Genomic DNA, 12,732 nt, shown 5'->3' with positions numbered 1-12,732 from the left:
TTGACGTAGTCTCTCCTGGTAGCTCATACCCCTCAATTCGGGTCCTAGTCTGGTGGCAAACCTTTGAACCTTTTCAAGTTTAATCTTTTGCTTGACTAGATATGGACTCCATGCTGGAGCTGCATACTCCCGGATTGGTCTGACATATGTTGTGTACAAAGTTCTGAAAGATTTCTTACACAAGTTTCTAAAGGCCGTTCTTATGTTAGCCAACCTGGCGTATGCCGCTGATGTTATCCTCTTGATATGAGCTTCAGGGGACAGGTCTGGCATAATATCAACCCCCAGGTCTTTCTCTCTCTCTGACTCTTGAAGTATTTCATCGCCCAAATGATACCTTATATCTGGTCTCCAGCTCCCTACACCTTTCTTCATTACATTGCATTTGCTTGTGTTAAACTCTAACAACCATTTGTTCGACCATTCCTGCAGCTTGTCCAGGTCTTCTTGAAGCCTTAAGCTGTCCTACTCTATCTTAATCCTTCTCATAATTTTGGCGTCGTCAGCAAACATTGAGAGAAATGAGTCTATACCCTCTGGGAGATCATTTGCGTATATCAGTATATCCCAGTTCCTGGTCCTCATATCCCAGTTCCTGGTCCTCATATCCCAGCTCCTGGCCCTCATATCTCAGCTCCTGGTCCTCATGTCCCATCTTCTGGTCCTCATAACCCAGGTCCTGGTCCTCATATCCCAGCTCCTGGTCCTCATATCCCAGCTCCTGGTCCTCATATCCCAGCTCCTGGTTCTCATATCCCAGCTCTTGGTCCTCATATCCCAGCTCTTGGTCCTCATTTCCCAGCTCCTGGTTCTCATATCCCAGCTCTTGGTCCTCATATCCCTTCCAAATGCTGTATAATCATACTGACTTGCCACATTCTGCTCATAATTACCTATTAAGAAGACTCAAGCTTTCAAATACAGTTGTGTGTGTGATAAATGTTGTTCTTCGCGAATAACTCGAAACGAGAGATGTGTATTTACAGAGAAGTGGTTTCAAAGTTAATTATATTACGTTAAAGAACTAAGTGTGTATAGAAAATCAGGAGAAAGCGCTAGGTCTTGTTATGATCTCAGCCTGCAGGAGAAACTAGTCTCCCTCCTTGAGAGTTATTCAGCAAGCCTGACCTGATTAGAAGGTCTAGCAAATATTGAGGTAATAACCCATATGTAAAAAAGTTGCTTGGATATATATAACAATTTAAGATTATGGGCAATGAAGAAGAAAACAGATAAATGACTGGCTAGGAGATGTGGATATTTTGCTGGAGGCGTGAGGCTCGCTTCTGGAGGGGCTTTGACCTCACTTGAGTGCCAGACATCGCAGGGGAAAGCCGCGCTCCGTTGAGCTCCTGTCAGAAGGGAACCCATAGTGATATATCTCGAAGAGAAGAGAAGTGTGCAGACGTGCCAGCTGTGGAACTGAGCTGGGAACGTTGTGGTCTCAAGTCCTGGTCGAAGGGGAGAGTTTTAAACCGCCCAGAGGCATTATTGTGGGCCGTGGAAGCACCTTGACCAAGCTCTGTCAGAGGGATAGCGCCCTCGACCAGACGATCTGTGGTAAGCACGGTATACGCCAGTTCATAGTGATTGCTTGTAGTTGGTCGTGTGCCCAGCGACAGTAGCAATGTTTATTTATAAGTTAGACATGTTTTAATAAGGCAGAAAGCCTAAAATAAGAGAGTGAAGAGGGAGGAACACGGAGCGACGTCCGTCCCCTCTGAGCGCTGGCGGGCAACTGAGGGAGCCTGGCTCCTGACGGTGAAGGACCCTCCCGGAGTGAGGAGGCCCGCCGGGCGAGGTGGAGTATGGACCCGCCCAAAACGGGGGAGTCCACTCTCACTGTATGTAGAGGACAGATAGAGGTTTGAGGCAAGCATATTGTGTGGTTATTTTTGTTTATGTGTTAAAGGGGAACATTTTTATTGGAGTGTCGATGGGTTGCAGGTTTGTCTTTGGGGAAGAAGTTGCTGAGAACTTCGAAGCCAGCACAGATGAAGTAGCTGATGAGACTCCAAGGTAGTGGAGCAGAGGACCTCGAGCTGTGAGGAGAAGCGGTGAAGAGGAGTGTCACGTGCTTCTGTAGAGGTGGTGAAGCACCATAGTTGCTCGAGGAAACTTCATGGTGTAGCAGCCAAGAGAGCTGTGGAGGAACCTAGCAGAAGTAGTAGAGCACCATAGTTGCTCAAGGAATCTTCATGATAGCAGCCTGGAGGAGCTGCAGAGGATCCTGGTAGTGAAGCCCGGAAGAACCTGAAGATATCAGGGTAGTGAACTTCCAGAGGTGGAAGGGGAAGTTCTGGTGGATTACTTGTAGGGAGTTGATAGTGTTTGGTTGTCATTAGCGTGCAAGACGCAGTGAGAGGTGAGTGACTGTTTGCATTCTTATGTCAAGGAGTGTTTTACACTGAAGTTTAGAGTTACAGTCGTAGGCTGGATTACCTACAGATGTATGCGTTCTAGGACTGATAGAGTGATCGATTGATCATTGTTGTGTATCAATGAACATTTATACTGATATATGTTATTGCATTCAAATGCTGATTTTCTTTGTACATATTTATAGATACATATATATATTCTCTTGCTGATGGTGCAACAGTGTATGTAGACTTGATCAACTTGAGGTGGTTGATAGTATCAGGTGGTGAACCAGGAGATAGGATACCACTTGGTAAACTGACAATAGAGTTCTGATGGTGTTGGAGAGCAACCTGATTGTAATATTATAGAGTATAGGATTCATTATTACTATATGTGTGTATGTATCGTGTATGTGCTTTGTCCAGTAAATGTATCCCAATTTGCCGGTGTTTGCCCTTGTCCTAGTGAGGCTTCCCAGGAGGTAGTAAAGAAGGAGAGAGAGAGAGAAAGAACCAAGAACCACTGCTGTGGACAGGGTAGGAGGTAATACTAGTAAGTCACAGGGGATTGAGGAGATCATATCTCATAAGGAGAGAGTGGGGAGTCACAGCGGCTCGAGTGGGTGTGTGCACGTGACAACGAGGCTAAGTGTTGGAGCCGCATCCCCTAAACGTGTGACGTTGAGCCCCTCTCCAAGAGCCAGAAGCGCCTAGTGTGATCTCCTAGTATAAGCACTCTACCGAGTTGTGGGTTGGGTTGTCCATAGAGAAGGATCAACGACGACAACACCACCAACCCACAAACACTCTATAATAGTCTTTAGGACTAATTGAGGGGGGGAAAGGAACGGTGCCCAACCGCCCTGTTCATCGGGGTATCGAACGCCAAGCCTGCAAGAAGAGAGGTTATGGTGGGTCAGAGGGGGGGGGGGGGGTGGAGTCCATCTGGAATACCCATTAGCGATAACCATCTTTCCAGGTCCTTGGGTTGAGCCCTTTCCCTTCGCACAAACTTCTGCCACACTGGGAACCAGTACCGACCTTCCATGGGGTTAAGGTCCTCGACCTCTAGTACCATCTTGACGTATACAACAGAGGTCATCCCAGCACTGATCTTCGTGACGCACTAACGGAAGCCACCAGAGCCGCTTCTAACCTCAGTCTGGACACGATCAGCGTCGCCAGTAGGCGCCACCATCTGGTAACTGAAGGCAAGGTATTATCAGTCTTATACGGGCTTCACTAAGGGTCCAGGGGGCCAGATTCACCAAGCAGTTACGCAAGTTCTTACGAACGTGTACATCTTTCGTCAATCTTTGACGGCTTTGGTTACATTTATTAAACAGTTGACAAGCATGAAAACTTCACAATCAACTGTTGTTATTGTTATATGTTAACAGCCTCCTGGTGCTTCGGAGCTCATAAACTGTTGAACAATTGTAAACAAAGTCGCCAAAGATTGAGAAAAGATGGACAGGTTCGTAAGTACTGGCGTAACTGCTTCGTGAATCTGGCCCCAGATGGGTGCTCCTTACCCTCCACAAGACCAGCCCTTCGCGCCACTTGCCACTTACCAAAACAAAACAACAAAAATGGAGCTGTTTTGCCTAGCTATTAACGAACGCAAACAACCCTCCTATAACCTATCGCGGCCGATGCATCGAAAACGTCGATACTACGGTGCTTCCCGCCAAACACACACCGAATGTACGACGTTGGTACAACGTTCGAACAAGATTTTTACACCTAACCAGTTATAACAACCAATATAGCAAGTTGTAACAACGTTCTAATACGTCATAAACACCTTTAAGCCAACATGTAGCAAGTTTATTACAAGTTGTAACAAGCGGAAAATAGAGACAGTTTCGGTTTGTGTTTCCAGGGTTTAATTTATACTAACACGTCGCATTTTTAACGGATTGGTCGATTTTGTAAACGAAATAAAAGGGAGGAGTATTATTAGGCGAGAGAACATACTGCCTAGTTACAGGTTCCCTTTGACTCTCAAGAGAACAGTTTGGAAGATATAACTATTGGTAATAGGTAAATACATATTCTATTAATTTACTACTATTTTTTCACTGTAAAAGGGGATTTTTTTTTTTTTTTTTTTTTTTTTTTTTTTTTTTTTTTTTTAAGACTCGAGTCTGTATTTAACCTCCCGCCCCCCACCCCATGAGGAGCAGGTCGGCCGAACGGACAGCAAGCTGGGCATGTGATCCTGTCGTCCCGGGTTCGATCCTGGGCGCCGGCGAGAAACAATGGGCAGAGTTTCTTTCACCCTATGGCCCGTGTTAACTAGCAGTAAAATAGGTACCTGGGAGTTAGTCAGCTGTCACGGGCTGCTTCCTTGGGGGCGGAGGCCTGGTCGAAGACCGGGCCGCGGGGAACACTAAAAGCCCCGAAATCATCTCAAGATAACCCCCCCCCCCAATTCTCTTGGAAGAAAGGTCTTCCTAATCTAAATGATTTGTTTAAATATTTGCTAATTTTTAATGTTCACCCACAGCGCGGTGGACAGCGGCCTCCACCCGCGGTGGACAGCGGCCTCCACCCGCGGTGGACAGCGGCCTCTACCCGCGGTGGACAGCGGCCTCCACCCGCGGTGGACAGCGGCCTCCACCCGCGGTGGACAGCGGCCTCCACCCGCGGTGGACAGCGGCCTCCACCCGCGGTGGACAGCGGCCTCCACCGCGCTGTGGGTTATGCAGTAAATAGGTACTTGGGAGTTAGACAGCTGTTACGTGCTGCTTCTTGGGTGCTGGAAGAAAAAAAAAAAGAGAAAAAGTGAGTAACAGTTGAGAGTCAGGCCAAAAGAGAATACTTGACGTAGCGCAGCATAGGGAAACGATTTTTGAATTGAACATCTTACAACGTGCGCAGCCCCCAGAAATGTCCTGCACTCCCCGTCAGCGCAGCTTCACGAATCCTCCTGCAGTAGTCGACAGGTCTTCCTCTTCTATGTGGAGCGGTGATCGGAGGTGTTGTGGGGCGGTGATGGGGGGTGTTGTGGAGCGGTGATTGGAGGTGTTGTGGGGCGGTGATGGGAGGTATTGTGGGGTGGTGTTGTGGGGTGGTGATCGGAGGTGTTGTGGGGGTGGTGGTAGTTATGGGTAGTGTTGTGATACACTCAGACTCAGACTCAAGTGTCCCTTGAGTGTGTGATAGTGGGATAGGTCAGGTTAGGCCTCCACCCGCGGTAGACAGCAGCCTCCACCCACGGTAGACAGCAGCCTCCACCCGCGGTAGACAGCAGCCCCCACCCGCGGTAGACAGCAGCCTCCACCCACGGTAGACAGCGGCCTCCACCCACGGTAGACAGCAGCCTCCACCCACGGTAGACAGCAGCTTCCACCCGCGGTAGACAGCAGCCTCCACCCACGGTAGACAGCAGCTTCCACCCGCGGTAGACAGCAGGTTCCACCCGCGGTAGACAGCAGCTTCCACCCGCGGTAGACAGCAGCCTCCACCCACGGTAGACAGCAGCCTCCACCCACGGTAGACAGCAGCTTCCACCCGCGGTAGACAGCAGCTTCCACCCGCGGTAGACAGCAGCCTCCACCCGCGGTAGACAGCAGCCTCCACCCACGGTAGACAGCAGCCTCCACCCACGATAGACAGCAGCTTCCACCCACGGTAGACAGCAGCCTCCACCCACGGTAGACAGCAGCCTCCACCCACGGTAGACAGCAGCCTCCACCCACGGTAGACAGCAGCTTCCACCCACGGTAGACAGCAGCTTCCACCCGCGGTAGACAGCAGCCTCCACCCGGGGTAGACAGCAGCCTCCACCCACGGTAGACAGCAGCCTCCACCCACGGTAGACAGCAGCCTCCACCCACGGTAGACAGCAGCTTCCACCCGCGGTGGACAGAGGCCTAACCTGACCGATCCCTCTATCACACGCTCAAGGGACACTTGAGTCTGACTCGGAGTGTATCACAACACTACCCATAACTATAACCGACCCACAACACTCCCAGTCATCCCCCCCCCCAATGTGTGATGATCGGGGGTGCCCGATCACCACACACCCCCATGATTGGGTGTGTGGTGATCTCCACCCGGCGGTGGCACCACCCGCCCAACCCGGCAGTGGTTAGGTAAACTTCCTTAGAGAGGAAGTTCTACTGCCCTTCCTTAGGGCGGTGGAGGTGGAATCTCCGCGGTATCTGGGTAAGTTACCTCACATTTGCTGTTTGGCCTCGAACAGAATGAGGGAGGGAGGAGAGCAGTGGAGGAGTCTGCAGCCACCTCCACTACTATGCCTCCTCTCTCACTCCATACGAGGTCAAACAGGTCAAGGGTGAGAGGTCTTAAAGGGGTCAACATGGCGGTCCCGCCACCCGCCCAACCTGGCTCCTCAGGTCAGTTCAGTTGCAGGTGTTTTCAGCCTGCCGTGGTCGTCTTAATGGTGGGGGTGGGCTTGGCTCGTGTAATGTTTTACACAATTTTCGTGCCAATTTGTCCATGGGTGGACGGTGTTTTGGATTATCTTCCAGTAGACTATTCGAAATAAGCTCCAGTTCTTTTGGAAGATCCTTACGCGCCTTGATCAGGTTTTGTAAGTTTTTGCCGAACGCGTAGACGTCCTGTGAGGAGTGGGCGGCAAAGGAGTCGAATAAGGTTTCTGCCGCGAAGTGACTCTGGCTGGGGTTTTTGGGGCATTTGGTTGGTTGAGAGTTTGGTTTGGGGCATTTGGTTTGGTTGAGAGTCAGGCCAAAAGAGAATACTTGACGTAGCGCAGCATAGGGAAACGATTTTTGAATTGAACATCTTACAACGTGCGCAGCCCCCAGAAATGTCCTGCACTCCCCGTCAGCGCAGCTTCACGAATCCTCCTGCAGTAGTCGACAGGTCTTCCTCTTCTATGTGGAGCGGTGATCGGAGGTGTTGTGGGGCGGTGATGGGGGGTGTTGTGGAGCGGTGATTGGAGGTGTTGTGGGGCGGTGATGGGAGGTATTGTGGGGTGGTGTTGTGGGGTGGTGATCGGAGGTGTTGTGGGGGTGGTGGTAGTTATGGGTAGTGTTGTGATACACTCAGACTCAGACTCAAGTGTCCCTTGAGTGTGTGATAGTGGGATAGGTCAGGTTAGGCCTCCACCCGCGGTAGACAGCAGCCTCCACCCACGGTAGACAGCAGCCTCCACCCGCGGTAGACAGCAGCCCCCACCCGCGGTAGACAGCAGCCTCCACCCACGGTAGACAGCGGCCTCCACCCACGGTAGACAGCAGCCTCCACCCACGGTAGACAGCAGCTTCCACCCGCGGTAGACAGCAGCCTCCACCCACGGTAGACAGCAGCTTCCACCCGCGGTAGACAGCAGGTTCCACCCGCGGTAGACAGCAGCTTCCACCCGCGGTAGACAGCAGCCTCCACCCACGGTAGACAGCAGCCTCCACCCACGGTAGACAGCAGCTTCCACCCGCGGTAGACAGCAGCTTCCACCCGCGGTAGACAGCAGCCTCCACCCGCGGTAGACAGCAGCCTCCACCCACGGTAGACAGCAGCCTCCACCCACGATAGACAGCAGCTTCCACCCACGGTAGACAGCAGCCTCCACCCACGGTAGACAGCAGCCTCCACCCACGGTAGACAGCAGCCTCCACCCACGGTAGACAGCAGCTTCCACCCACGGTAGACAGCAGCTTCCACCCGCGGTAGACAGCAGCCTCCACCCGGGGTAGACAGCAGCCTCCACCCACGGTAGACAGCAGCCTCCACCCACGGTAGACAGCAGCCTCCACCCACGGTAGACAGCAGCTTCCACCCGCGGTGGACAGAGGCCTAACCTGACCGATCCCTCTATCACACGCTCAAGGGACACTTGAGTCTGACTCGGAGTGTATCACAACACTACCCATAACTATAACCGACCCACAACACTCCCAGTCATCCCCCCCCCCAATGTGTGATGATCGGGGGTGCCCGATCACCACACACCCCCATGATTGGGTGTGTGGTGATCTCCACCCGGCGGTGGCACCACCCGCCCAACCCGGCAGTGGTTAGGTAAACTTCCTTAGAGAGGAAGTTCTACTGCCCTTCCTTAGGGCGGTGGAGGTGGAATCTCCGCGGTATCTGGGTAAGTTACCTCACATTTGCTGTTTGGCCTCGAACAGAATGAGGGAGGGAGGAGAGCAGTGGAGGAGTCTGCAGCCACCTCCACTACTATGCCTCCTCTCTCACTCCATACGAGGTCAAACAGGTCAAGGGTGAGAGGTCTTAAAGGGGTCAACATGGCGGTCCCGCCACCCGCCCAACCTGGCTCCTCAGGTCAGTTCAGTTGCAGGTGTTTTCAGCCTGCCGTGGTCGTCTTAATGGTGGGGGTGGGCTTGGCTCGTGTAATGTTTTACACAATTTTCGTGCCAATTTGTCCATGGGTGGACGGTGTTTTGGATTATCTTCCAGTAGACTATTCGAAATAAGCTCCAGTTCTTTTGGAAGATCCTTACGCGCCTTGATCAGGTTTTGTAAGTTTTTGCCGAACGCGTAGACGTCCTGTGAGGAGTGGGCGGCAAAGGAGTCGAATAAGGTTTCTGCCGCGAAGTGACTCTGGCTGGGGTTTTTGGGGCATTTGGATCCTTTATGCGCCGCCATGGTGAAGTCAACGATGTAGACTTTTTGGTCATGTTTTAGATCGACCATCATATTTTCAAGAGTCACGTTTCCATGGACAAAGCCTTTTTCGTGGATTTTTGCAAACGCCTCAGCTGCAGCCTGGAGTGCCGAGACTGCATCCCTACACGAGCAAATCTCAAGGAACTCTAAGAGACTGAGGTCGCCGACTCCCGTCATTACTAAGACGGGTGGGTTTACACAGCAGCCTAGCACATGGGGGGTGACCCCAGTGTCCTTGAGGGCGTCGAGAGTCACAAATTCGTTGATGAATAAGTCCATCATTCGACTTATACTACCCTGGGTAGGTAGAGCAGTTTTATAGTAAAGATTTTGGCCGCCGTACGAGGCCAGGAACTCGGTCGTGTTTACTCCCTTGAAATGATTAAAAATTACGCTCTTAGATAACAACTTTACCCATGTCTTGTGAGGGAATATCCTTTTGTCATTTTTTGCGTGTACTACTTTTGTCGTGATATCCAATTTTAGAAAGTCGAAATCGTTGTCTGAACTGTCCACTGGCGGCTGGGCAGCGCCAGTCTCCTGGCCTGACCCGGAAGTGCCAGTCTCCTGACCTGGCTTGGTAGTGCCGGTCTCCTGGCCTGGCTCAGTAGTGCTAGTCTCCTGGCCTGGCTCGGTAGTGCCTGTCTCCTGGCCTGGCTCGGTCGTGCCAGACCAGGAGGTGTTTCCGGCCTCCTGTGATCGTCGTGATGTTGGGGGTGGGCTTGGCGTGTCACAATGTTTTGTTTTTCTATTAGATGTTGGGTTAGTGGAGCTAGTGTGAGTGGGATGTGAACCCGCATGCTCTTCCTTTGGCGCTATTTCGGTAAGCTCTGCCATACCTAGATATTTTGGTGTGGTCAGATGATCTGGTCGGGCTAAACATTCTTTTAATGTTTTACACAATTTTCGTGCCAATTTGTCCATGGGTGGACGGTGTTTTGGATTATCTTCCAGTAGACGATACGGAATAAGCTCCAGTTCTTTTGGAAGATCCTTACGCGCCTTGATCAGATTTTGTAAGTTTTTGCCGAACGCGTAGACATCCTGTGAGGAGTGGGCGGCAAAGGAGTCGAATAAGGTTTCTGCCGCGAAGTGACTCTGGCTGGGGTTTTTGGGGCGTTCGGATCCTTCAGGCGCCGCCATGGTGAAGTCAACGATGTAGACCTTTTGGTCATGTTTTAGATCGACCATCATATTTTCAAGAGTCACGTTTCCATGGACAAAGCCTTTTTCGTGGATTTTTGCAAACGCCTCAGCTGCAGCCTGGAGTGCCGAGACTGCCTCCCAACAGGAGCAAATCTCAAGGAACTCTAAGAGACTGAGGTCGCCGACTCCCGTCATTACTAAGGTGGGTGGGGATATACAGCAACCTAGCACACGTGGGGTGACCCCAGTGTCCTTGAGGGCGTCGAGAGTCACAAATTCGTTGAGGAATGAGTCGATCAGTTGTTCATCACTAGCAGTTTTATAGTAAAGATTTTGGCCGCCGTACCAGGCCAGGAACTCCGTCGTCTTTACTCCCTTGAATTGATGAAAAATTACGCTCTTAGATAACAACTTTATCCATGTGTTGTGAGGGAATATCCTTTTGTCCCTTTTTGCGTGTACTACTTTTGTCGTGATATCCAATTTTACAAAGTCGATATCGTTGTCTGAACTGTCTCCTGTCTCCTGGCCTGGCTCGGTCGTGCCAGACCAGGAGGTGTTTCCGGCCTCCCGTGATCGTCGTGATGTTGGGGGTGGGCTTGGCGTGTCACAATGTTTTGTTTTTCTATTAGATGTTGGGTTAGTGGAGCTAGTGTGAGTGGGATGTGAACCCGCATGCTCTTCCTTTGGCGCTATTTCGGTAAGCTCTGCCATACCTAGATATTTTGGTGTGGTCAGATGATCTGGTCGGGCTAAACATTCTTTTAATGTTTTACACAATTTTCGTGCCAATTTGTCCATGGGTGGACGGTGTTTTGGATTATCTTCCAGTAGACGATAAGGAATAAGCTCGAATTCTTTTGGAAGATCCTTACGCGCCTTGATCAGATTTTGTAAGTTTTTGCCGAACGCGTAGACGTCCTGTGAGGAGTGGGCGGCAAAGGAGTCGAATAAGGTTTCTGCCGCGAAGTGACTCTGGCTGGGGTTTTTGGGGCGTTCGGATCCTTCAGGCGCCGCCATGGTGAAGTCAACGATGTAGACCTTTTGGTCATGTTTTAGATCGACCATCATATTTTCAAGAGTCACGTTTCCATGGACAAAGCCTTTTGCATGGATTTTTGCAAACGCCTCAGCTGCAGCCTGGAGTGCCGAGACTGCCTCCCAACAGGAGCAAATCTCAAGGAACTCTAAGAGACTGAGGTCGCCGACTCCCGTCATTACTAAGACGGGTGGGGTTATACAGCAGCCTAGCACACGTGGGGTGACCCCAGTGTCCTTGAGGGCGTCGAGAGTCACAAATTCGTTGAGGAATGAGTCGATCAGTTGTTCATCACTAGCAGTTTTATAGTAAAGATTTTGGCCGCCGTACCAGGCCAGGAACTCCGTCGTCTTTACTCCCTTGAATTGATGAAAAATTACGCTCTTAGATAACAACTTTACCCATGTGTTGTGAGGGAATATCCTTTTGTCCCTTTTTGCGTGTACTACTTTTGTCGTGATATCCAATTTTACAAAGTCGATATCGTTGTCTGAACTGACCACTGGCGGCGGGGCAGCACCAGTCTCCTGGCCTGACCCGGAAGTGCCAGTTTCCTGACCTGGCTTGGTAGTGCCGGTCTCCTGGCCTGGCTCAGTAGTGCTAGTCTCCTGGCCTGGCTCGGTAGTGCCTGTCTCCTGGCCTGGGTCGATAGTACCAGTGTCCTGGGCATGGTGAGCCTCTTTGGCAAGGTCCTGGAGCTGGTCATAGAGGCCGTGGGCCAGGAGATGGCCGAGGAGACCCCACTGTTTGGGCACTTCCTGGTCTGGGTCAGTAGTGCTAGTCTCCTGGCCTGGGTCGGTAGTGCCAGTGTCCTGGGCATGGTGAGCCTCTTTGGCAAGGTCCTGGAGCTGGTCATAGAGGCCGTGGGCCAGGAGATGGCCGAGGAGACCCCACTGTTTGGGCACTTCCTGGTCTGGGTCAGTAGTGCTAGTCTCCTGGCCTGGGTCGGTAGTGTCAGTGTCCTGGCCTGGGTCGGTAGTGCCAGTGTCCTGGCCTGGGTCCTGGCCTGGGTCGGTGGTGCCAGTGTCCTGGCCTGGGTCGATAGTACCAGTGTCCTGGCCTGGGTCGGTAGTGCCAGTGTCCTGGCCTGGGTCGGTAGTGCCAGTGTCCTGGCCTGGGTCGGTAGTGCCAGTGTCCTGGCCTGGGTCGGTGGTGCCAGTGTCCTGGCCTGGGTCGATAGTGCCAGTGTCCTGGCCTGGGTCGGTAGTGCCAGTGTCCTGGGCTGGGTCGGTAGTGCCAGTGTCCTGGCCTGGGTTGGTAGTGCCAGTGTCCTGGCCTGGGTCGGTGGTGCCAGTGTCCTGGCCTGGGTCGGTGGTGCCAGTGTCCTGGCCTGTGTCGGTGGTGCCAGTGTCCTGGCCTGGGTCGATAGTGCTAGTGTCCTGGCCTGGGTCCTGGCCTGGGTCGGTAGTGCCAGTGTCCTGTCCTGGGTCGGTGGTGCCAGTGTCCTGGCCTGGGTCGGTGGTGCCAGTGTCCTGGCCTGGGTCGGTAGTGCCAGTGTCCTGGCCTGGGTCGGTGGCGCCAGTGTCCTGGCCTGGGTCGGTAGTGCCAGTGTCCTGGCCT

The sequence above is a fragment of the Procambarus clarkii genome, chromosome 2 (assembly GCF_040958095.1).
Source record: "Procambarus clarkii isolate CNS0578487 chromosome 2, FALCON_Pclarkii_2.0, whole genome shotgun sequence".
Classification (NCBI taxonomy): Eukaryota; Metazoa; Arthropoda; class Malacostraca; order Decapoda; family Cambaridae; genus Procambarus; species Procambarus clarkii.
The sequence above is the reverse complement of the archived record's forward strand: the minus strand, read 5'-3'. Positions refer to the sequence as shown.